This window comes from Trichosurus vulpecula, chromosome 3 (assembly GCF_011100635.1).
Source record: "Trichosurus vulpecula isolate mTriVul1 chromosome 3, mTriVul1.pri, whole genome shotgun sequence".
In the NCBI taxonomy this organism is placed as follows: Eukaryota; Metazoa; Chordata; class Mammalia; order Diprotodontia; family Phalangeridae; genus Trichosurus; species Trichosurus vulpecula.
The window spans coordinates 369,974,393-370,001,610 of record NC_050575.1 but is presented as its reverse complement, the minus strand read 5'-3'; the positions used below and the strand labels follow the sequence as shown (position 1 = coordinate 370,001,610).

General features: G+C 37.2%; 1 pseudogene; it reads left to right on the top strand.

Moving 5' to 3' along the window:
- The first annotated feature begins 23,059 nt into the window (after window positions 1-23,059).
- Window positions 23,060-24,259, top strand: LOC118842622 (annotated as a pseudogene).
- The last annotated feature ends 2,959 nt before the right edge of the window (window positions 24,260-27,218 follow it).

Genomic DNA, 27,218 nt, shown 5'->3' with positions numbered 1-27,218 from the left:
GAATTTAAGAGAACTGATTTCTTGTCTCACTTCTGTAACTATCAAATAACATATCCTGAGGTACAGTAGAAGCAAGAGGAATGTTAAAAACTTGGATAAGAAATAATGGAGCCTATCACTTTTATTCCAGATTAGCAAACTGAAACCAATAGAGGGAACATGGTATGTTAATGCTACGTGGTGGTAGAGCCTGAACTAAAGCCTGAGTCTCTTGTTTTCCCCATAACTCTTTCCTTTTATCACACATGGTACATACTACCCAGCAAAGCTGCTGCTATGTTTAGTAATAGTCATAACATTTTCATAGTTTATACTTCCTGAGATCTCTTACTGCCTCAACCTGACATTCACAAATATGTATTTGATACTTACCTTACATTTATTTTATATGTTAATTTTTGTACATGTTGTTCTCTCCTAATAAAAATTAATGAATCAATCAATTAACACATATTTACTAAATTTTCAGTAAGTGTCAGACTCTGTATCGGGCACAAAGAATACAAATTCAAAGAATAAAAGAATTCCTACCTGCAATGTGCAAATATACTAATGTAGTAGACGATAAGTACATATAAAAATACATCATAGATATATAGTTAATAAAATACACACATATGCATACATATATGCATGAACATCAAGTAAATAGTTAATTACAAGGTCTTTGGGAGGGAAGTCATAATTGGAGGTATCAAGAAAGGCATAATGAAGAAGATGGTACCCGGACCTGCACCTTAAAGAAGTAGAGGGTGGAGGGAAAGGGGGATTGCATTCCAGGCATGAGGGATGGCTAATGGAAAGTCAAGGAGAAGGGAAATGGAGAATCCTGAGTGAGGAAAAGAGAGAAGAAGCCAGATTGTCTGGATTGTTGGATTCATGTGGGAAAATACCCAGTGTGGTTGAGAAAGTTGGGGGCAAGTTGTACAGAGCTTTAAAAGCTTAAAAGGGAAGTTTAGATTGTGAGGCAACAAAAATCCACTGGAGTTGTCTGAGTAGGGGAGTCAAATAACTGGATCTGCACTTGAGGAAAATTACTTTGGCAATAGTGTGTAGAATGAAAAATGGAAGCTCATCACAGTTGGAGACTATTTCTTTTTTTTATCTTTGTACAGCACATAGTGAATAGAGAGTAGGCCTTGGAATTAGGAAGACTTGAGTTCAAACCTGACCTTAGACATTTACTAGCTGTATGACCAAAGATACATTGTTTAACATGTTTCCTCATTTGTAAAATGCAGATAATAATATCACCTACTTCCTAGGGTTATTGTGAGGATCAAATGAGAGAACAGTAATAAAGCACTTAGCACATGGCCTGGCACAAAGTAAGCACTATCTAAATGTTAACAGTTATTGTTATTTGTTACCATTATTTATTATTATTATTATTGTTATTATTACAACTTGCACAGAACCTAACATATAGTAGGTGCTTAATAAATGTTGATTGATCAAATTACTGATAAACCATACCATTTAAATTATATTATTTAAACCAGAAAATTAAATTCACATCTTCCAGAAGGATTCAATGAGATATCAATTTCTTATTCCCTTTACAACTATAGTATTCAGTTGGGTTAACAAGGGTTTATTTATGCAGGCAAATAATACATTTATTCTCCTATACTTCACCCTGGCACAGAATTCCATTTTCAACTCATATACTCTAAGGAAGTGCTCGGCCAGACTTCAATCAACCCACAAGCATTTATTAAGCATCTAATATGTGACTTGCACTCTGCTAGGTGCCAGAGATAAAAATCCTGAGAATAAGACAATCTTTACTCTCAAGGAGCTTATACTCCATTGTGGGACACAAGTGCATTTATAAATACATAAATCTGTCTATATCTATATCTTTCTATCCATCTATACAGAATAAATAAAAAGCACAATAACAGAAGGCAGTTAGTGTGGAGGCAACTAGCAGTCATGCTTGAGCTTCATCTTAAAGGAAAAAAAAGGGGAGGGAACCTATGTAGTTATCCAGGAAAATAGATGATAAAACACATTATTTATAGAGTTGGGGTCCACAGATGAAATAATATCAAACACATATTTATACTCTTCCCCTTCCCCCAATCACTTGGTTGGTTTTGCTTAACTAGTCTATTTATTGCTGGCTTTACTTTCTCGCTCTTGCTCTATTAAAAGAAAGGGCTCATGGCAAAGGTGAGACTACATAAAGGAAGATATACTCAGTATAGTAAGTACCGATAATGATGTAAAGCTTTAATAAGATTTTTAAATTTAAAAAAAAATCTATTCCTTGTCAATGTTCACCTATACACCTTCTAATATGGATACCTTTGTAATATTATTTGAGCTATAATATCATTCCAGTGCTCTTCAAAGTGATTTAATGATCTCAATACCCATTTGCTTTCCTTGTGGAAATAAAAGGCCTTAATTTGCTAGCATCATGGACACATTTTCATACGCGGCTCTTCTAAGGCAGAGATCAAGGAAGAAAAAGCAGGAAAGATGTTAAAATGTCAGAGAAATAACATTCTATTTTAAAAGGAACGATGTATATTCTAATCCCAATGACAACAATAAGACACTCCAGGGTGTGCTTTAATGGGCCATTAGTTTTCTTCTTGGGTGGTGAAAATTCTTTGGCCTATAGCCTTCTGCTCCCCTGAGTCACTGGGCTTCTATTAGAGCCATTAAAAACTGCCTGGAATGTGGTTTTGTCTAATGTGATTATTGTCAAAATGTTCAAGTTGTGAGTTTATTCCTCACTGTGTTAGCAGTTCGCTTTCCTCACTTAGTATGGGGGTCTTACACAACCATGATAACTTACATTTATAAAGAACTTTAATGTTTGCAAACCAGTTTTCCTCGCAACGACTCTATGAGGTAGACTGTATGAGGATTTTTTATTCCCATTTTATAGCATTAGAAAATGAGGCTACAAGAACAAATAAAATGCCTCTGGTCACAGAGTATGTCTTAAAACTCTACTTTAAACCCAGGCCTCTTAATTCTATATCTATTCTCTCCATTATATCAGTTGTTTTTTACACTGCTGACTCTTGAAAACCTCTTTTTTCAAAACAGATTAACAGTGAAAAAAATCATGTGGTATTGAGTACAATATCCAAAATCTAGTCTCTGGATAGTATCCGCATATAGTTAGCTAATTATAATAGAGAAATATGCTTAAAAATTATTGTAACCAAGGCTTTACACATGTACTAAGTTCTAATAATGTATTATATCTATCATTACATAGATAAAATATATAAAGATATAAATATTATATCGATCTGTATATAGATATAATACATAGAGATATAATATAAATTATGAGATTTTCAAGTGCATGCATTTACTCTGAATTAAGAACCAAGGAGCAAAATTTCTTGAGCCTGTGCACTGCTCCTTCTTTTTCCTATGCAGTGCTATTTATGGTTGGACGTTGTCTCCTTCCTTGTGTTACTGTTGACAGATTAGTACACGATCTTGGTCAAATGAGTAAAAACAAACAAAAAAAAAAGTTTCTTCTTGGCTACACAAAATCCTTCATATACATAGAAAGAGCAGAATCTAGAAAACTGAGTGCTTTTCACCTTATACACAATTTAGTGATGGGGGGGAGAAAGGAGATTAAGTAAAAATCTGTTTTCCTCTAAGTAGTCTCCAAATTAAAACAAACACAAATAGATATTGTATGGGCACAGCCAAATTTGTTTTCAGAAAACAAAACAAACAAAATTGAAATCCTAAATAGATTAAATTTCCTGCCTGGATTCTAAGGTCCTCCATATTCTCATCCCAGGCTAGCTATCCAGTTCTCCTTACTACTACATGTCACCAAGATCCTTGAATTCTAGTCACCTGGCTTCTTCAGGATCCACAAACAGACCAAATGGCTTCTACTGCATACACTTTCAGTTATACTCTATGGAGTGAAAGAAGAAGTAGAGACATGGTCATTAACATGTCTCTTGTTCAAAAAGGAAGCATAAGGAGCTGGTCAGGTGAATGAAGCATGTAGCCCAAGGCTGCTAGTACAATAATCCCCTGACTTAGATGTTGCTATCTACATATCACTTCTTTGTTGACTCATTAATTCAAACCAAGACACAGATTTAGCCAAAACCAGAGCTATTAATCTTTCTTTTGTCAAGAACCTCTTTAGCAGTCAGGTTAACCCTATGAATCTCTTCTCAGAATGTTTTTAAATGCCTAAAATTAAATATATAGGATTACAAAGAAAACCAATTACATTGAAATAAGGTTATCAAAGTATTAAAAAACATAGATTCTAGTTTAAGAACCCCTGATGTAAACCCTTCTCAGATTTTTTTCTTACTTTTTATATGACTCTTTGTTATGCCTATGTAAGTAATCAAGCAACAAGGATTTATTAAGCATTTACTATTGTAAGTGTGAAGTACCATCTTGTATTTCTCCAGAGACTTCAATTTAGGGGCACAGTTAAGTCTAAGACTATTTGTCCAAGAATTTCCTGCTTTCCTTCTCCAAAGTGTGTTCCATTTGTTTTTAGAAAACATTATCTCCAGAATGCAATAAAAATAAGCTCATATTTATTTTAAGACAAAAGCCATTTAAAAGTTCAGACAGCAAACAAACAACAGTTTAAAAGAGCAGGCAGTTCCCAAGGGAAACAGTGCCCAGTCTCTGAGAAGAGAAGTGAGACAGAGGAGAGTGAGAAAGTAAAGAGGAAATAAATTCACCAGGTCCTAGTGTAGAAATTGTGTCCAACTAGATGATGTCTTAAACAGGTCAGTAAGCCAGACAAGGCTACAAGAAGTCCAGAGAGTAAAGAGTGGAATACAGAAAAGAATGTGTATTGTAGAGACATGTTGATGATAAAGGAATAATTATTGTGATGGAGAAAATGTGGAAGGAGTCCAAATAGAAGAAGGATAATTTATGAGTCAGTAACATGCTCTAGATGATCCTCCTTATGAATCATACCATGTTCATTGCATTAAGCCTCAGAACATTGCAAAGAAGATCTCTGAGGCATTACTCTAAGATTTTTTCTTCCGGCATTGAGCTCCAAAAGAAATCTTAGCTCTGAGCAGGAATTTCACATCTTAAAGAGAAACCTTGAGCTAGTTTAATCAATAACTGACCAAGATTTCCACTTGTATTCCTCTCTTCTATCTTTCATCCTTTCCACTCATCTCATTTTCCCTTTCCTTTCTTGGGAATGTTATCATATATCTGAAGAAAGATAGAACATATTTCCCAAGATTCCTGTGCCTGAAATTATTGTCCTAAACTTATACTGCAAAATCTAGTGAAGTTCCTAAAAATAGCATTAAGATTTTAATCTTCACTTTGTGCTGGGCCTTCTTTGATTGGGCTTTGGTAGTATCATCGGTACTGCCCCTAACAAGTAAAGGATTTTACTACAATGACTCCTTTTCCTTTTCTTCTTAGCTAACATTCTATGATTTTCTGACTTATTAATTAGAAAAGATATACATTGAATTCAAGCCTTTTGGGTAGACTATCCAACTTCTTTAGTAACTTCTGAATGTTTTCAGTGACAAAGAGAAAGGCCCAATACGGACCAAATTATCTATAGCAGCCTTTTTATGGGAGGAAAAAACTGGAAAATAAGGACATGCGCATGGATTGTAGCTAACCAAATTATAGTACATAAATGTAATGGACTGTTATCATGTTATATGAAACAATTGATATGAAGAATCATTGAAAAATAAGCAGAGAAGCATGAGAAGATTTATATGAATTGATATAAAGGTAAGTGAGCAGAATCAGGAAAACAACAACCACAATGATCACAACTATGTAGATAGAAAAACAATGAAAAACCAATCAATCAAAATTATAATGTCCAATCTTGATCTCAAAGATATGAGGATGTATCTCCCACCACTTCTTTTCAGAGGCAGAGGATTATGGGTGTGGAACACAGCATCAGAATCTTGCAATAAGCTTGTTATTTTCTTTGAACTTTTCTTTTACTCTTCCTTACTTTAATTTGTTATCAGATACAGCTTGTTGAGAGGGAGTAATGGAAAATGTGAGTGATGTAAAAATAAGATATAAATAACAATTATTTAAAAAAAATAAAATATATGGACTGAGAAAAAAAAAGGAAAGAATGGTTTGAACTCTTGCTCAACTACTTGGGAACTAGGCAACCTTCGGTAAATCATTTAGATTATTTGGTTTTCACTTTCCCTTTTGTTAAAATTAGTAGTTTGGACTAGATAATCTCTAAGGTCTAAATTTAACGTTCTAAGACCTTGTATCTCAACCTCTTGATCTGTAAAATTCATCTGTAGACAATTTTCTATTTATATCCCCATTGAATATTATGATCACGTGAGATCACACACACACACACACACACACACACAGCCTTTGGAAAAAAATATTGTTAGACAAATGCAAAATAACCTGATTAGATAACTTCACAATAGGCATACAAATGAGTTTTGAAATTAATATGAATACCCAGAAGTTCCTTACACACATCTTTGTCTTATGCAATATAATGGTTGGAAGGTGACCCTGGGTTCTCAATAGCTTTGCTAAATATGCTCACGCTTTGTCAACTTTCATGATGAGAATAAGGTCTATGAGAACAATGCCTAATTGCACAACTATGTCCCTGACATCTGAGAACTACCCTAGTCTTTCATAGAGACAAGTCACCAAAAAAACTGAACACCAGGGAAGGACATTCTTTTGGCCACAGCAACTCTACAAACTACTGCAGAATGCCAGGGTTTAGTTCTATATCAAGAAAAGGAAGTCCTCACATTGATGAAACTATTTATTTTTTGACATAAGGAAATAGAAGCAGGAGCTGACATAATTCATTTCTTTTTTCTTTTGCCTCTACACTTATTTCTTTAGCACCTTTACAGAACATCCTGAATTTATTAACTTGACAGGCAGCTGAACATTTATCTCCCCATAATTTTCCAAAGCTGTTTTTTTTCCCCTTTCACATCCCCTTTCTCTGTAGAAGCTGCAATGCACTAAACCCTCCTTGACCATTCGAAGGAATTAAATAATGTTAGGGCTGGAAATTACTATAGAGATCAAACTCTTCACATTATAGATGAAGAAAGCCTCCCAGACAGATTGATGGAGTATTGTATGTGTACAATATGTAACAAATATGTATACAATGTAACAAATATGGAAAGTGAATTCACAATGAATTCAAGCAATGCTCTCTGTTGGACTATACCCTTCTCCTCTAAAAAACTGGCAGATGTGACTACAGATCTACTGTTAGTGATATTTGAAAGATCAAGGAGAATGTAGTACTACTAAGTAATAGTACTACTAAGCTGGAAAACAGCAAATCATGTAGTAAATTTTGACAAAGTGCCTAGAGTCAAAAAAGATCTAAGTTCAAATCCACACTCTGACCCCTATCAGCTGTGTAACCCTGAGCAAGTCACTTAACCTCTATTTGCCTTGGTTTCCTCATTTGTAAAATAGTAATAACAATGGCGCACCTATCACCCAGGGCTATTGTGAGGATCAAATGAGATAATAATTGTAAAGCATTTAGGACAGTACCTGGCATATATAAATGCTAGTTATTATTATTCATTATTGTCATCATTACTATGGCCTTCAAAATGTTCAGTACAGTATTTTGTGCACAGCAACAACTAGTAACAATCCAATAATGGAATGGACTGCTCCGTTAGGTAGTGAATTCCCTGTCCTCTAAAGAGTTCATGCAGAAGCTAGATTGTCACTTGTCAGGCATGTCATAGAGAGGAACCATTTATTAAGTAAGGAAATAGACTAGCTAATTTCTGTGATCCCTCTCCACTAAGCTTCTGTGATCTATAAATATTTGTGGAATGAAAAAAAAATAAATTAAGCTTCTCGTTTCTTTAACCTTCAATGGAGGTATTACATTGTTCCTTTCGGACATCTGCTTGGTAGCACCTAACTGTTGAAAATTCTAAAGGGATCAGAATTGCTCAGAAGCTCTGCATAGATGTCTAGAGAACAGGTCAGCTTGCTCGGGGCAGAGTTAGGCTTCAAAGCAATGAAATTATCCTTTTAAAACTTGCACATCACTCCATCTATTACTAATTGATTTATGCAAATAATTATTTTGGAGACTTATATTGAAAATATAATGATGAAATCAATCTACTTCCAAAAAAGAGAAGTGCCAAGGCCCAATCTCCTTACCAAGATTCAGTCTCTTTATTCAATTATGAACACAGAAACAAATTAAAATTCCATTTTCTTTTGGTAAAATAAAGCCAGTAAACTTGGTATAATTTACTCTCAGTTAATACTGGGCAAGTGAAAGGGTCAACATATAATGGAAAGAGGACTGGAATTGGAGTTAAAAGATGTGGCTTTTTATCCTGGCTCTGCTCCTTGTTCTCTCTATGTCTCTGGACAAGCCACTTCCCTTCTCTAGGATTCTACAAAAGGAGGAAATAGGACTTACTCCAAAGGCTCTTTCCATCCTGAAAATATATGGTCCTAAAATATGGAGCCATTTCCAGATGATAAAGCATTAGAGTTAAATAATATAATATTTTTACAAATAGCCAACTTGTACCAACTTGAGAGAGCTGATTGTTAAATTTCCATTGTGAGCATTTACATCACAGAACTAAGCAAAATGCTATAAATCAGGCCTCGAGTTATTGTTTTACTAATTGTCTGGATAAAGGAAATTTTAATAATACAAATTAAACTTCAAAATGTGTGATATGTACTCCCCTGACCTACAGAGAGCCAGTTGTTAAACATTTAACAACATCCGTTTGATCTTCACAATAACCATTTTAGGTAAGCATGGAAGATATCCCCAACTAAAGCTAAGGAAACCAAGACTTTGTGATGAAAATGCCTTATCTAAGGTCAGATGGAAGGAATGGAATTCAAACTCAGTTCTTCTGATCTGAATCACTAATGTAATGTGACTACCAAAGGTGCTAACATGATCTCAAGCAATATTGTTTCCAATAGGAACAAGAGGATAAATCCATTGCCCCTTGCCTTGATCCTATCATATCTCAACTAGTAGGTTCTTTTCTGGGTCTCATACTTTAGAGATTTATAATCTAGAGAATATTCAAAGGAGAGTTACCAGGATGGGAAAAGAATTTGAAACCATGTCATAGGAAGATGGATTGAAGGAAATGGAAAAGTATATACTGGAGAAGAGAAGATTTAAAGAGGACATAAGCACTAACTTCAAATACCTGAAGAGTTGACATCATTTTCCATGGGGCTTCCCTCCTTTGGACTAGGTTCCATCATGCTCCTAGGAACCTCATTATCTTGCAAAATCAGCATAAGCCATAATACTTACACCTCATCAGTATCCTCAGTATCCTCTGTCCCTCTGATTGGAGAAAAAAGCAATGAGCTCCTCTAAAACCCCCATTTAAAGTGGATGCCCAGGCCTGACATCACTTCATTTCCCACCCAGCTATACTCCTTTGGATTTCTCTGATAAGGCACTCCATATTTTCTCTCTGCCCTCCTGTCTTTTCAGTCTCCTTTTTTGAGCTATTTTCTTCAATTAGACTGTAAGTTACTTGAAGGCATTAATTATCTCTTTTTTCCCCACATTTGCATCATCAGAGTTTAGCACAATGTTTGACACATAGTAGGTGATTAATAAATGTTTATTGACTAAATGAATAAATTGCCATGTGATAAAGAGACTATATTTGCTCTGCTTTCCCTTGGAGATAAGAAGCAATGGGTAGAAGTAAGAGGAATGCAGATTTTGGTGTGGTATAGAGAAAACCTTGTTAATGATTTCTTATCTTTGTTCAGTAATTTTCTATCATGTCTGACTCTTCATGACCCCATTTGAGGTTTTCTTGGCAGAGATACTGGAGTGGTTTGCCATTTCCTTCTCCAGCTCCTTTTACAGATGAGGAAGCTAAGGCAAACAGGGTTAAGTGACTTGCCCAAGGTCACACAGCTAGTCAATGTCTGAAGCCAGATTTGCACTCAGAAAGATGAGTCTTCTTGACTCTAAGCCCAGCACTCTATCCACTGAGCCACCTAGCTGCCCGTTATTAGCAATCAGACCTGTCCAAAAATTGAACAGGATGCCTTAGTTGGTAGGGAATTCCCCATCACTGGAAATAGTCAAGTGGAGACTGGATAATCACTTGTCAATATTTTTTGGAAGGGCTTCCTATTCAGGTACTGATTGAACCAAATGGCCTCTGAGGTTCCTTTTAAATTTAAGAGTATATAATTTTTCAACTTCCAAATCCAATATTCTTTCCATGCCATTAGATATAAAGATAAAGTAAATAGTAAGATGGCCTCAAAGTGAAGAAGAACTGAGTTCAAGTCCTGATTCTGACATATACTGGCTGTGTGACCCTGGTCAAGTCACTTCAACTCTCAATTCTCTAAGCAATTCTCTATGATTCTAAGTTGCAGATATGTTAATTTGCATTGGCAGAAGGGAGTTTCTTCACCCAATAGTTCCCTATACTAATGGAATCACAGGTCTAATTCTTTCCTTACTTGATACAAAAGGGCAATTTTCTATTATATCTACTTGCAACATTAATAAGAGTGTATCTATATCATCTGTCTATTTTCATTTCTTCTAGCTAAATTTTACTCATTGTCTGTGTATTTATTTCCTTTTAATGTATGCCTTTGGGAAGGAAGCTTCAAATCTCTTCAAACTGAGCAGAATCTCCAGCATGACAACTTGCCAAGTAAGGATTACTCCCCAAACCAACTCATTATTACATTTTAAAAACATCCTTCTCATGTTGTGCTTCCCTGCTTTTTGAAAGAAAGAAGGATGGAAGGGGGGTGGGCACTCAGAAAACTAACAAACAGTGGCAGAAACACACCGAGCAAATCGCTTTCCTGGCTATTATTCAAACTTCAATCCATGTCTAAATGCCTGTTGAAAAATGGTAATATTTTACAGAAGCCTGCACAAAATCATCTGAAATGACCTTTGTAAATAATTGAAGATGCCTTTTGTCTTTGTAGCCTCATTCGCTAGAACATGCACACCATACTGAGGATAGATTGCTCCAATCGGCTCCACACATCGTCATTTACAACTATTCCTGTCAGTTTTACTGTAAGTGGGGGCATTTGTTAGGAAATTCAACTAGAACCCGGAGCGCTGGGGTATTATTAGAACACACAATATGGGTTTTTTTTTCCCCATTCCCACTCCACCCTCCCTCTCTCAGAAGTAGAGACTTAGGCAAATAAGAGTTACTATATTCTGTAACCACAGGCAAGATTAATCTTGAGCCATTTTTATTCCTTCAAATCATGGCAGAAACAGAAACGACAAAGGCAAATAGTGTGTCTACATCAAAGCTAATGGAGAGAGGTTATGAGGTGGGATTTGGAGAATGGAAGCCTGAACAGAATTCCAGTTCTGCTGCTTGTTACATGTTTGACGTCACTTAACCTCTGGTTTTATCACCTGCAATATCTCTTCCAGTTATAAATCTATGATTTTGATTTATTTCTTTTTAAAATATGCATATTGATTTGTGAGAAGATGGTGGCATAATAGAATGAAGGGGATCTGATCCCTTGAAAACCCTCCAGTTGGGCTTAGAGATATGCCATTCTACTAAAAAAAACAGAAAGCATCACCTATAGATTCCACCATCCTACAAAGAATTCCATAGAGGGACCAAGAGATCCTAGAATAGACAAGCACAGAAGGAAGAACACAAGCAGCATCCCATGGGGCCTTCCAGGCATTCTCAAAACTCTCTGCCTGAACTCAGCAGAAACTAAGCCTGGTCAAACCCTAATTACCCAAGCTCTGAAACTTCTGGAAAGCTATTTCGGTCTGGGCAGTCTACCACAGCATTTTCTGTTTGAACTAAATAGCACCTGAAGCTCAAACTTTGGTGGCTGGCTATTTGAATTTGGTTTGGCCTTGGAGGAAATTAAAATGAAAATTTCCCAGAACTCTTTAGAACCGGAAGACAAAGTAGAAATAGAAAGAGAATTCACCAATCATCTCTAGAAAGAAACCCCAAAGGGAAAACTGCCACGAACATCATAGTCAAAATCAAGAGTTTCCAGATCAAAGAAAAAAAAATACTTCAATTCTCAAAGAAAAAGGAATTCAAATAACAAAGAAGCACAATAAGGATTACGAAAGGCACAGTGCCTGCCATAATAAGAAGAACAGAGCTTTGGATGTGACATTACAAATGACAAGAAATAAAGATGTACAACCAACCATAACCTATCCAAAACTTAGCATAATCCTACAGGGTAAAAAAAAATGAATCTTTAATTGAAGAGAAGCATTCCTGATTAAAAGTCCTGAACAGAGTAGACAATTGGAAATGGAAATGCAATGTCAAGGAAAACATAGAAAGATACACATGTTTGTGTAATTTAATGGGAATATGTGGGGATGAATTGTTTATATGGTAATAGGGAATCAGAAACAAGCATCTTCTCAGAACACTGATATGGTTAAAGGCCATACAGAAAGGTTAAAATTACAGAGTCTGTGGATGGTTTTGTTCTAATTAATTAGTGGTCTGTGGAAAAGACAAAAATAGGAGGGACAGTGAACTACACTTGTGAAGAAAGGATGAAGAGGGTATAGAAATAACTATTGCATTATACACACACACACACACACACACACACACACACACATATATATCACATAATGAAGGTGCATAAAATGAAGAGTATAGTCATGGAGGAAGGGGTCAAGGGAACATGCATACTATGAATTTCAGTGAGAGAAAGAGAGAGAGAGCAAAATAGATTAGAACACAGAATACAACAATATGCTTGAGACACAAAGGTTCATTCACACAGAATTAAAATCAGAGGCTGAAATGAAATATATTATAATGCATCTGAAATTTTTAAAAAAGAATACCAATAATGATTTCAGATGAGGTTACCATAAATAAAGTTAAGATAAAAAGAAATAAATAATAAAATTACATAATGCTTAAAGGCACCATAGAAAATGAATCAATATCAAAATGTAGCATATGTGTACATTATAATATAACATATTAATATTTAAAGAAAAGTTTGTTGAATTGGAGGGAGAAACACATAGTAAAATGATAATAGTAAGGGATCTTAATCTAGTCATTTCAGACCTAAAAAAAAATCCAAAATAAAAAACCCTAAGCAACCAAAAAAGAAAAGAACCTGATTAGAACTACAGAAGAATTAGAGATGATAGATAGGTAGTAATTAATGCACATGGATGGAAAAGAATGTGCATATTTCTCACCTATATACAGCACCATTACAAAAACTGATCATATATTTGGGGCATAAAGACCTCATCAAAAAAAGTAGAAAAGCACATCATTTACTGTTCATAACACAATTAAAATTCTTAAATAAAAGTCTCTTTAAAAAATAAAATATAATTAAAGACTAAATAGGATAAGTCTCTAGAGTGAGTGGGTCAAAGAATAAATAATAAAAAAAGACAATTTCACCAAAAATGACAATAATGAGATAATATATAAAAAATCATGGGATGCAGCTAAAGTAGTTCTGAAGGGGAAATTTATCTCTAAATGCATTCAACAACAAACAAAGGAAAGAAGGAAGGAAAAAAAGGAAAGAAGGGAGAAAGGAAGAACTGAATTGATCATTTAGGTTAAAAAAAAAACTTTGAACAACTGGGAGTTAAAAATTCCCAATTAAATACCAAAGTAGAAATGAAGAAAATCAAAAAAGAAATTAATAAAATTAAAAGCAACAATACTGCATAATTGTCATGTAAAACTAGGAGCTGTTGTTTATAAAATAAGGGGTATTTAGCTTGATTTTTAAGAAGGGAAAACCAAATTGTTGATATCAAAAAAATGAAAAAGCAAAATTACAACCGAAGGGGAAATAAATGAATTTATTTTTAAAAATTACCAAGGAAGAGTATAAACATAATAAAGCATGTTAATAATACAAATAAAAATTATCTGATTATATCAATCAATACTAAAGGGCATTTGATAATATCTAACTCTCAGTTCTATTAAAATCTCTAGAAATCATTGGAATGAATCAACCTCTTTTTATTGTAATAAATAGCATTTATGTAAATGTAAGAGCAAATATTCAATGGAGAAAAGTTAGATACCTTTCTAATAAGACTAGGTATAAATCATTATAACCACTTTTATTTAATTAACTTTTCTCAGTCAACCCATCAAAAAACATTTGTTAAGTGACTACTATGTGCTCTGGTATATTGGACATTATATTCAGTTAAGCACCAGAGATGTAAACAGAGGCAAAAGATAGTCTCTTCCTTCAAGGATGTTACAGTTTAATGGGGGAGACAATATATAAACAAAGCAAGATATATATACTGGATAAATAGAAAATAATTATAAGAGGGAAGGCACTAGAATTAAGAGTGATTGGGAAAGGCTTCCCGTAAAAGATAAAACTTAAAGGCAGGGAAGTTAGTGGGTAAAAGTTGAGGAGCGAAGGTATTCCAGGAATGGGGTGGCGGGGCAACCAGAGGGAAAAAAAACAGAACTGATTTATGGGGGTGTCTTGTTCAGGGAACAGCCAAGAATCCAGTGCCACTAGTTTGAAGAGTACATGTATGGCAGTAAGAAGACTGGAAAGGTAGGAGATGGGTTAGATTATGAAGGACCTTGAATGGCAAACAGAATATTTTACATTTAATCCTGGAGGTACATAAGAAGCCATTGGAGTTTACTGAATGTGAGGAGAGGAATGACATGACCAGACCTGAACTTTAGAAAAATTACATTAGTGGCTGAATGAAGGATATATTGGAGTGGGGAGAGACTTGAGACAAACAGACCCATCAGCAGACTATTGCAACAATCAAGGCCTGTATCGGAATGGTGGCAGTGTCAGAAGAGAGAATCAGGCACATTCTAAGGAAGCTGCAAAGATGAGACCAACAAGCTTTGGTAACAGATTGGATTGGGGCATGGGGGTGTGAGAAATACTGAGGAGTTAAGAATGACTCCTAGGTTGTGAGCCTGAGGAACTGGGAGAATGATGTTGCCCTCCATAGTGATAGGGAAGGGAGAAAGCGTTTAAAGGGTTTAAGGTAAAAGATAATGAATTCCATTTTGGACCTGCTTTGGATATGCTTAATTTAAATTGTCTACTAGACATCTAGCTTGAGATGTCTGAAGGACAGGTGGAGATAGAGGCATATTAGAGGTCAGAAGAAAGATGGCAGGATCACAGATTATAATGGTATTTTGGGGGCAGCTAGGTGGTAGAGCACTGACCCTCAAGTCAGGAGGACCTGAGTTCAAATCCAGACTCAGACATCTGACACACTTATTAGCTGTGTGACCTTGGGCAAGTCACTTAACCCCAATTGCCCTGCCTTCCCCCCTGCAAAAATTTTTTTTTAAATTTAAAATTTATAATGATATTTTTACTTTTTACTTCATAAGTGTTATTATAAGGCAAATATTTCAAACACTATTTTAGAAATAAAACTACAAACTATTATAAATGTCAGATGTTAGTTCTGAAGTCGTGCTGACACTTAAAGATCCTTATAAAAGTCTGGCAGACAAGCCTTGAGTGGATCATCCACTTCCATTGCTCCTACCTGGACCCTCCACTTTGTGGAAGAACCCAAGTCAGATTTCGTTCCCCTCCCAACCCATTTCCTGACTTCCGGACTTCAAAACCTTGCCTTTACTGCTGCTTCTTTCTGGAATTTTCATCAGGGCCTGAGGCTTCCTCACCCTGAAATATTCAACCATTCCTACAGCTCCTTTTATGTTATATCTCTCTGTGAGGCTCATCACTTTCTACAGTGGTGAGTTCCTCCTTGGTCCTCCATTTTCTGGAGGAATCTAAGGAACCTTCATTCCCCTCTGGGCTTTTTCCCTTATTTCTGGACTTCAAAATCATGTCCTGGCACCAATACCTTCATCCTCTCTTCTCTCTCCTCCTCTCCCCTCACTTTCCAGCTTTCTTTCACCGAGATTAAAATGCAAACTCCTTCAGGGCAGAGATTATCTTTGTTTTTAGCTTGTAGTGGGCTTTCCCTAGCATTTAGCACAATGCCTAGCTCAGAAATCACATCTTAGAGGAGCTAAGCTATTCAGTTCTGTACTCCCTGGTTTCATGAATCTTCTTTTTCATTCTACATATTCTATATGTTGCCACCAAGCAAGTATCCGCTATCTCTACTTCTACCTCTTAGTCTGTGAACTGTATTCAAAATGAACCTTATCATTGGCTCCGGAAAGGGTATATTAATGATCTGCCCTATTGTTCCACTCACCCTCTTTGTGGCTTTCCAAACCACATGTCACTTCCCTGTCTACCACTTCCCATTGAAATACAAACTCCTTGAGGGTGGGGACTGTGTTGTTTTAGTATTTATATCCCTAGCATCCCACTGGTAACAACAGCAATTTGTACAGGCTTTCTCATCCTGTGTGATTTTTATCTATGGGTAGTGTTTGGTACAGGGTAAATGTTCAATAGATTCTTTTCATTCAGTCAGTCTCTCACTCAGCAGAAGCAAAGTGAGTACAGGAAGGTCATTGTCTTCCCCTAACCTGGCCCCTATTCTTGTTTTTGTAACAATGGCAGCTGATATTTATATAGCACTTTAAGGCTAACACAGTGCATTATGCACCTAATCTCATTTGATCCAATAACCCTATGAAATATGTGCTATTTTTATCCTCATTTAATAGATGGTTGAGAGAGGTTAAATAACCTGCCCATGGTTGTATAATTTGCAAATGTCTAAAATAGGATAGGTACCCAGGTCTGACTGCCTCCAAATCTAGTACTCTATTCACTAGGCAACCCTGCGTCTCATAAAAGTACCAGCAATAAAACCCTTGATTTTGTACTATATTCTGGCCTGCACAAAACCTCACTAGCTCCTTACATTAGCATTAATCAGTTCCACTTAGAATCTGCAGGAGCAGACCCTATTCCCTAGTTTGTGATTATGCTGCTATTTGGCTTTGTTCACTCACTGCCTGACCAACCCATTAGCATCATAATTATCATCATTGCTGTTGTTATGTTGATACATCTATTGATCTGTGATGTGCCATGGGGACTCCCTTGACTTGTAACAATAGCAATTCCTCCATGCTTTCTCATCCTGTGTGATTTTCATCCATGTGTTTCCATTAATCTTCCTCAGAGGATTGATGTAATGGACTGAAGTCCTTTCTCTGGGATTTGTAGTATTTTGTGGATAGTAGTGGTATGCTTGGGTTGTCTTTCTGCTCTACCCCTCCTTGTCCAACTTTTCTTCCAGTCATTCATCTTTGAGGTCAAGAAGGCAATGAGACCTAATGGCTAGGGCAGTGGACTTGAAGTCAGAAAGAATTGGGTTCACATCCTGTTTCTGGTACTTATGAGCTATGTGACCACAGAGGCTTTGCTAAACCTTGATTTGTCTTAGTTTCACCACCAGTAAAATGGGGATCATAATATACTGTGTAACTTTCCTCACAGAGCTGTTACGAAATTCAAAGGAGCGTTTGTATATAGAAATTCACAAATTATAAAAGACTATATACAAATCAATATTATTTGATGTCTTTTTGTAGCAAATATTTTTAGTCATATGATGTCTCCTATTTAAGACCCATCAGAAATCCACCTATTTCCCTTGGGGTTATTTGTAATTCTGATTCTCCTGAGATCATGATGTTCTGTGATTAAAAGGAATATAGTATCACCATGGAATACTGATTCTAAAACAATGAGGATTTTTTTTTGAAACGATGATTATCTTGGAAGTGTTAAAAATGATAAATACAACCCAATCTCTTGTTATTTTCAGGGTGCAATTCATTTACCATCTGTTGCCTATCTAAGACATATGTATCAATGGTCTAGTTCAATGGGATGCCCAACCAACTGCAACTCGAAATCTTTAGTTTGCATCATTCATACTCTTGCCTTGGTGTTGTCTGATTTGTTTGCTTGCTTGGAGTGTTGGGATGTTCTCTTTTGGAGCTGTGAATGTTATAAAAAAAATCAGTGTAGTGATCTGGAGCTCAATGTAATCAGCATGGCACCATCACAAATGGATGTGGCATCTGCAGATAAAACTATCTGCCTATCTCCAGGAACGACAAGAATTCCCTTTTCTCTTTGGATTTTCTGTATGACATTATGTGCACTCATTTATTATTATGATAGTAATTATCATCTTCATTATTGTTATTACCATGTGACTGGGGCTTTTGTTCTACAACCTTCCTCTCTCTAAGTTGTACAGCCCTGGGCCCATAAGTTCAGTTCCACCACTAGTTTGTTGTTGAGCCTATTTTTTTGGTCCTGTCTGACTCTTCATGACCCCATTTGGAGTTTTCTTGGCAAAGATACTGGAGTGGTTTGCCATTTCCTTCTCCAGCTCATTTTATAGATAAGAAACTGAGGCAAATAGTGTTAAGTAACTTGCCTAGGATCACACAGTTGGTGTCTGAGGTTGTATTTGAACTCAGGAAGATGAGTCTTCCTGACTCCAGGTGCAGCATTCTATCTATTGCACTATACAGCTACCCCTCCACCACTGGTGCTCCCAGGAAAAAACCTACAGGCTGTAGTGATTGACAGCCTTGTCCTGGTTTATTTAGCCTGCCCCAGGTCCTTCTTCAAGTCAATTAAATTTCCCTTAAGATGAAAAGTTTTTCTCAGGGAAGACTGGATCCAAGGAGACAGACTGAAGACAGAATTGGATACATGACAACAGCATACTGAAAAAGGTTCTTTAGGAGGCCGTGGAAGATGTGGTCCAAAGAGAAAGAAGGAGCTTTCTTGAAATTCTAGTTTTCAAACATCTTTCATGTTTTCATGTTTTCATGTACCATGTTTACTTAAAATGGGGAGGAGGGTATTTCTATGGCTTTTTCTAATGCCCTGATGATCTTTTACATTTGGAAATGATTTTGTGAAGCATCTAATTATAAACATCTCTTTATTTGTAAACTAAGTATACAAAAATAAGGGTCATTACAAAATTGTGAAATAAGGAATGAAATGGCAGCCTAAGAACACAGGATTTAGAAGCAGAGGATGTAGATTAAATCCTGACTACTACTTTCTAACTATACAACATTGGGAAAGTCACCTAACCTCTCCAAGCTTCAGTTTCCTCTTTTATACATGATGTCTACAATCCCTTTCATATGTCAAATTATAATCCCTGTGCTTCGATCCTCTTCTAATATTCAAAAGTCTCTTCAAGCTCAAACATTCTATTTGCTAAGACCCCTTCCGACCCTATATTTTAGTCCTGTGTATTTTAGAGCACCTTCTACCTATGACAGTAACAAAATCGACAACAACCACAACCACAACTAGCATTTATATAGTTAAGGTTTGCAAATCCTTCAACAAATATTTTCACAATAACACTGGGGAGTAGGTACATATTAATATTAACCCCACTTTACATTCAGTAAACTGAGGCAGAAAGAAGTTAAGTGACTTGCCTAGAGCACACAGCTAGTAAGTGTCTGGGGTGGGCTTTGAAGTTAGGTCTTCTTGACATCAGGTCCAGCATTCTATGCATTGTTCCACAGAGCTAATATTCTTTAAGGTATGTTTATCCCTTTCAAACTTTGGCAAATTTGCCGGTTATAAGGCAGAAATTAAAGAGATAATATGAGTGGGTCATTAGATGACAAATTCTGACTATATTGGCACCTTTTCAGATGTGACAGACCCATTCTGAACTCTTGTAAAAGATATGTCTTTCAGTAGCTCATTTGCAATTAAAAAGGCAAGTTTTGTGAATGAACTCACCCCCAGAGTATAGATTCACTCTTTATCTTTGACCCAGCCACTCATTTGTAAAAACCAACACAAGAACCAGAGTTTTAAAAAAAATGAACCTGGAAAAACCTATACCTCAGAGCTGTTTGGTGGTTATTGGGCAGCCAAGGGCCAACCTGCAGAGGTGAAGATTTGGGGAATATACTGGATGGTCAACACAAATTAGAATGAGGTATTTCTATACCTCTCTACCTTTCAGTTTCCTTGACTTATTTTAAGACTCAGATCAAATTCCAATTTTCAAAAATGTATTGCCCAGCCCTGCCCCTCCCCACTGACAACTGCTAGTGAATTCCCAAGATCAATTTTTATCTACCCTATATCTTATTTTTTCTTAATATATTTTAATTATTTCATTAAATATTTCCCAATTACATGTAAAAAATCAATCATTTTTTTACATTGAGATTCAAATTCTCTCCCTCTCTTCAGACCCTATCCCAACCTTGAAAATACAAGCTAGTTGTTATCAATTATACATAATGTAGTCATGCAAAACAAATTCCCATATCAGCCATGTTGCAAAATGAAGACAAAAAATAAAACAAGAAAAACAAAGTTGAAAAAAAGTATGCTTCAATATGTATTATTCAGAGTTCATCAGTTTTCTCTCTGGAGGTAGATAGCATTTTTCATTGTGGGTCCTTTGGAATTGTCTTGGATCATTGTATCGATCAGAGTAGCCAAGTTTTTCACAGTTGATCCCCATTACAATATTTCTGTTATTGTGTACAATTTCTCTGGATTCTACTCAGTTTGCTTTGCATCGATTCATATAGGTCTCCCCAGGTGTTTCTGAAATGCCTCTCCTCATCATTTCTTATAGCACAAAAGTATTCCATCACAACCATATACCACGACTTGTTCAGCCATTCCCCAATTGATGGGCATCCCCTCCATTTCTAATTCTTTGCCACCACAAAAAGAGCTGCTATAAACATTTTTCATTTTTTCTTTAATTGCTTTGGGACGGGCCAAAGGGCATGTGCAGTTTTATAACCCTTCGGGAATATTTCCAAATTGTTCTCCAGAATGGTTGGACTAATTCATAACTCCACCATCAGTATATTAGTGTCCCTATTTTTACACATCCCCTCCAGTATTCGTCATTTTTCTTCTTTGTAATGTTAACCAATCTGGTAGGTGTGCAGTCTTATATCAAAGTGGTTTTAATTTGCATTTCTCAAATCAGTGGGGTTTTTTTTCATTTTTTTTTTACTTCGATTTTGTCTCCTGAAAACTGCTTGCTCATATTTTTCGATCATTTATCAACTGAGGAATGACTTATTTTTATAAATTTGGTCCAGTTCCCTATATATTAGAGAAAGTTTCTGTAAATTGTTTTCTCAATTTCCTACTTTCTTTCTAATTTTAGCTGTATTTCTTTTGTTTATGCAAAACTTTTTAATTTCATGCAATTAAAATTATCTATTTTACTTCCCACTGTCCTCTCTATCTCCTGTTCAGTCACAATCCCTGACAGATACATTTTTCCATGCTTCCCTAATTCATTTATGGTAACATCCTTTATGTCTAATTTATTTATCTATTTTTTGACCTTTTCTTGGTTTTTATGGTGTTAGATGTTGGTTTATGCCTCATTTCTACCAAATTTGCTTTCCAATTTTCCATATAATCCTTTTTTTTCAAATGGTAAGTTTTTACCTTAGGGTTTATCAAACACTAGATTATTATGATCATTTACTACTGCATATAGTGTACCTAATCTATTCCACTGATTCACCATGCTATTTCTTAGCCAGCACCAGATTTTTTTCCATGATTACCACTTTGTACTACAGTTTGCAATCTGCAACTGCTAGGTCTATTTCCTTCCCAATTTTTAAAATAGATTCACTTGATTTTTTTACCTTTGTTTTTTCCAGATGAATTTTATTATTTTTTCTAGCTCTTTAAAACAATTCTTTTGTGCTTTAATTGGTATGGCACTGAAAAAGTAAATTAACTTAGGTAGACTTCTCATTTTTGTTATACTTGCTCAGCCTATCCATGAACAATTAATATTTCTCTAATTATTCATATCTGTCTTTATTTGAGTGAAAAGTGTTTTGTGATTGTATTCACATAGTCCCTGGAAGGTAAACTCCCAAGTATTTTATATTGTTTGCAGTTATTTAAATGGAATTTCTCTTTCTTTCTCTTGGTGCTGAGTTTTGTTGGTAATATATGGAAATGCTAATGATGTATATGGGTTTATTTTATAACTTGCAACTTTGAATTATTTCAACTAGTTTTTTTTAACATTTCTAGTATAATACTGAATAATAGTGCTGATAATAGACATCCTTGCTTCACCCCTGATCTTATTGGGAAGGCTTTAAGCTTATCCTTGTTACAGATAATGTTTACTATTGGTTTTAGGTATATCACATTTATCATTTTAAGAAAAGTTCTATTCATTCTTATGCTTTCTAGTACTTTTAGTAGGACTAGCTGTTGTATTTTGTCATCTATTGATCTGATCATATTATTTTTATTGTTTTTGTGCTGCTGATTGTAACAGTAAGGTAATAATAACAATGTAGATGATAATTGTCAAAATGCCTATGTAGTTCTGTATTGCAAAGTATACAAGACTCTCCACATAGAAGGTAGAAGAAGTAAACCATTTATTCAGACACCAGAGAACCATATCCCACAAGCCATTTATCCAGTCTACCACAGCAGTAAAACATTCCACACACAATATAAAAACCTGGAGACTTGCCATTCCAAAACCTCTCTAATCCCCTGCTGGGGGGGGGAGGTGCAGGGGGTCCTTCCCTAAACAAACTCACAGTACAACTAAGTCAGCCTGTTCACTTCTAACAATCATGAGGGCCGCCATTAGCAGCCATAACATCTCTCTCTGTCTCTCTCCATCTCTCTCCTATCAATGGGTGGGAAAGATCTTCAAATCTAATTGCTACTACACTGATATGGTCAACTATGCTGATAGTTTTCCTAATATTGAATCAGACCTGCATTCCTGTCTGAGGAGTCTGAGAAAAATTAATGTTATACTATTATTTATTAACAACTTATGATTAATTTATGATCCAGCACTTTGCTTTCATTTCTATTAAAACCCAACTCCTGGTATTTCTGGAGCTGGCGCCACGCCAAGAGGGCATCCACATTTGCAACAAGTGCCAGTGGTGATGGCAGTGAAGGTGGGAGGAGCCCGAGCAGGGAAGGTTGGCAAGGTCATTCACTCTCAGTCCGTGTTGCTTCCCCACAACCCGGAGCTATGCACCCAAGCCGGCCACTGCTGAACCACCTCTTTACCTACCCTTTACCACCTCTCATTAGCGAATCTAGTTCAAAGTCCAGCCAGCCTCTGGCCTCCAAGCAGGAGAAAGACAGGTCTGAGGAGAGAGGGTGGGGCTGACCCCTGAAACAACCCCCGAAGGAGCCCGGTGAGGCACCAATTCCCAAGAGACCTTGGGGCAGACCAAAGGGCAGTAAGAACCAGGGGGCTGCGAAAGGCCAGAAAAGCACCACTGCACCAGGGAGGAAACTGTAATATCAATTAAGTTGGGACTTTCTTACTGTTTTAAAATGATTAATTAAGTCTTACTAAGTGCTAAGCCCCAGGCCCAAACCCCAATTAGGTGCTAAATCTATGTGGGCGTGAAGCTCCCAGGGTACTAAAGGGAGGTGCTAACTCAAGAGCCAATCATAGCAGCCTAAGTTCTGGTCATTCAGATGACATTTGATGACGTCTGAAATGGTATAAGAGGAGAAGACAAATATTCCATTTAAATAACTGCAGACAATATAAAATAATTGGGAGTTTACCTTCCAGAGACTATGTGAACACAATTACAAAACACTTTTCACTCAAATAAAGACAGATATGAATAATTAGAGAAATATTAATTGTTCATGGATAGGCTGAGCCAATATAACAAAAATGAGAAGTCTACCTAAGTTAATTTACTTTTTCAGTGCCATATGGTATAAGAAGAGAAGACAGAGCTATTTGCTCAGGGCTCTCACTCTTGGTGGTTCACTGATGTGGAGACTCCAGGCAGCTGTAGTTAAGAGCCCTCCCTCTTGTAAACCCAGATGTTTGAACTTTGTTAAACTCTGGTAAAAATGAATTGAGATTTGAATCAGACAAGTTTTGTCTGTTGATGTTTGTAATTTGTGTGTATTTGTTCCAAAGTTCAGGGTTCTGGCTTTTTCCCCTGAACTAAGTGAATGGTATTTGTTATGCTGCATTAAAGTAAGCTTGTTAACCCCTTAACGTTGCTTTCCTTAGTAAAGCAGATCAAAAGAACCTGGGCTTTGGCAGCATTCTTGTTGTTGGGCTTGTGTTAGTCTTTCACCCCCACAACAGCTGCTAGCCAGATTGTTGAAACAGAAACCAAGAGGTAGACCCAAAAAACTGGAGAAAGAAGAGGAAGAAGGGACATCCCAGGAGTCCTAGGAGGAGGAGGAGTAACCAAGTCTGCCTCATACCCCTTGATGACAACGACGATGATGACTAGGCAGTGGCCCTCTAATTCGGGAACTAGACAGAAAAATGTTGCTCTTTAAATCTCCATTTTTCTTCTCCCACCTTTCCTTTCCTTCAATCTGTCCTTCCTGGTTTTACTGGTCAGAGAAATAATAACTCTACCTGGAAAAAATGCCTCCCCATTCACACATTGGACATACTCACACTAACCCTGGCCACCCTATATGGGATTGTGCTGGGCAGGGTGGGGCAGGCAGCAGGTGGTTGAGCCTCTGGGGGCACTCCCTGCCTCCCTCCCCCCACCTTCCACATCCATCCCTCCATCCATAGACCCACCCACCCTTTCCCAGGATTGGGATTTCTTTTGTACTCCTCCTTCCCTGGACAAAGCTAACCTTTTGACTTAGCTGCCAACACCTGTTTCTTTGTCTTTGCCCCCCTGGAATGGGACCCGGGTTCCTGTTTTCCCATCTCCCCCCTCCCCCACCCCAACTCAAAAGGATTTGAGAGGGAAGGACAGATTGTGAGTATCTTGATCCTTCAAAAGACTTCTGTCAGGGGATATTCTGTACCCATACCACCCTTTCTTTCTACCTTCTACCCAGTCAAAATTGGTCCCAAGGGTGGAGGTGGGAGCAGACTTTTTACTGGGAGTAGAAGGGCGGCCCCAATACCCAGCCTTTCCCCCTCCTATGCTCTCCACACACTCTGGCATTTCCTGAGCATCAAACTGGAATGGGGCTGGGCTGGAGCCTTGGGTGTCAGGCTCTAACTGAGAAGTAGCTAAGGGGAAAGGAGAGGATCTGAATCATCCATTTCCTTGCTGCTCAGGAGATCTAGGGAGACTTGTTGGACTTGACAGTCCAACAGTCCAAATTAATAAATGTCACCCGGTCCTGGGCTGGCCTTCCTTGGCCTGTGATTTTTGCCTTTGGAATGCATGTTTTGCAAGGATTTTTCCTCCCCAGCAGCCCCCCTCCCATCCCTCTTTTCAGAATGCCATCCCCTCTCCCCCTAGGAGCTGGTTACATCTTCCCTCCATTCACAATCTACCTTTGAACACATTTTGTTGGTTTTCTTTTTAAAAATGGTTTTGTTCTTACATTCTGTGGCTTCCAGACTCAGCCATGCAGTTTTGTTGGTTCTCATGTTCACCTGCCCTACTGCTCCTCCATCCACTCCACCTTGGTCATCCTCCCCAAATCATCAAAAAGGAGGGCTTGGGGAGACAGTGGACACCACACATAGTGTACTAAAAAGTGACACTGTTTGGGGAGGTGGTCCCAAGGGAACTGCCCATCCCACTTCTATCAGTCCCTCCTTTGGTAATCTTCAAGTTGGGACGGTTAAGGGAAGGAGGTCCAGCCAAAGTGGGGGAAGGGGTGGTCCCAGACCATCATGAGGTGCCCCCCCTCCAACTCTGGTTTCCTATTTGCGGTTACTTGAATAAAAATAAATTCCTTTTTATCTGGAAAAAAAAAAACAACTCCCAAAAAAGTCAGTCAATCTCTGAAGGACATGGCTGAGTAATAAGATTTGCTCCTAGTCCTCAAGGCACATGTCCATCGGGTTGAACTCCACTCAAATGAGAGACCTAATTTGTTTTTAGAGTATAAATAGAATCTAGTCTGGGTGAACTTTTGCCTGGGGGATGAATGCCCTGTCCTTGATCCCCTCCAGTAAAGTTTAGGGCAGCCAAGCTCATGAAGGAGAAAACTAGCCCTAGAAGTCAGGATGGAAATGGCTTGCCCTGCCCAGATGCCTTGAAGTTGCTGAGTCTCATGATCAAGGCATGTTCTCAGTAGGAGGAGCAGAAGACTTTTGGCCCACTTCCTCATTAAATGTCCACCAATCAGGGCTGATTTTTATCTGAGAGGTGCATTGCCTTTCATAAGGGATTTAAGACATTTCAAGTCTTAGTTTGTGTTTTTGGTTACTGAGAGAAACAACTGACCATCAATTAATTGATTACAGGCTAACCTAATTAAAAAATTGGTTATGAGTGAGTTCATCCCATTCACATTCACAGTTATGATTGCTAACTGTGTATTTCCCTTCATTTTATTTTCTTCTATTTATCTTTTTAGATAAAAAGATTGCTTTTTAGAGTCAGTTCCTTTTTTTTGGTTGCTCATTTTTCTACCCTGTTTCTTGATTTTGAACTTTATGTTAAAATTAGGCTCTGCTCATGTCTTTGGTGGGGGAGGGGTATTGTCTCAAACTTCAGGCTTTTTCAGACAGCTGTTTTCAGAGCTAGTTCTGGGAGGAGAGGGGTTGGAAGTTTTTGATGGTTCTAAAATGGTATGATCTGGGAAGAATAATGGTCATTGCTCTCCTGGTCTGCACTCTGGTTCTAATCCAAGAAGAGCCCCTGATCCCTTGGGATTGCAATCAATACTGCTCTTCAGGGCCTCTGTTTCCTTGGGACCAGAGGTGATACTGATACTCAGGGTTCCTGCTCCCTCTTAACTAACCCATAAGTGGGTATGAGCAGTAGATTTGTCAAACAGCATCAGATCCTGCATCCAGTGCTAGCACAGTGGTCCCCTATAATATCTTTCTGACCAGTTCCAGGTCCCCTTACCATGTCTCACCTTAGAGCTCCTAAAGGCGCTACTCTTTTTGTCACCACCACCTACTCCCATCACTGGTGTTTCATCCATACAGGTTCCAAGCCAGCCTCTACCCCCATGTCACAGAGCTCTCTTTTCAAACTTCTAAATTGTCTTGGGATGGAAGAATGTCTCACTTTAACCTTTTGTTGGCTCTGCCACTCTAGAATTTGATTTGAGGCATTATTTTAAAGTTATTTGGAGAGGAATGTTCAGAGAGGTCAGCTGAGTGCTTTCTCTACTTCACCCTCTTCTCTTTATATATTTTCTATGTATCTAGTTACTTACATATTGCCTCCTCCACTCAAATGTATATTCCTTGAAGACAGGGA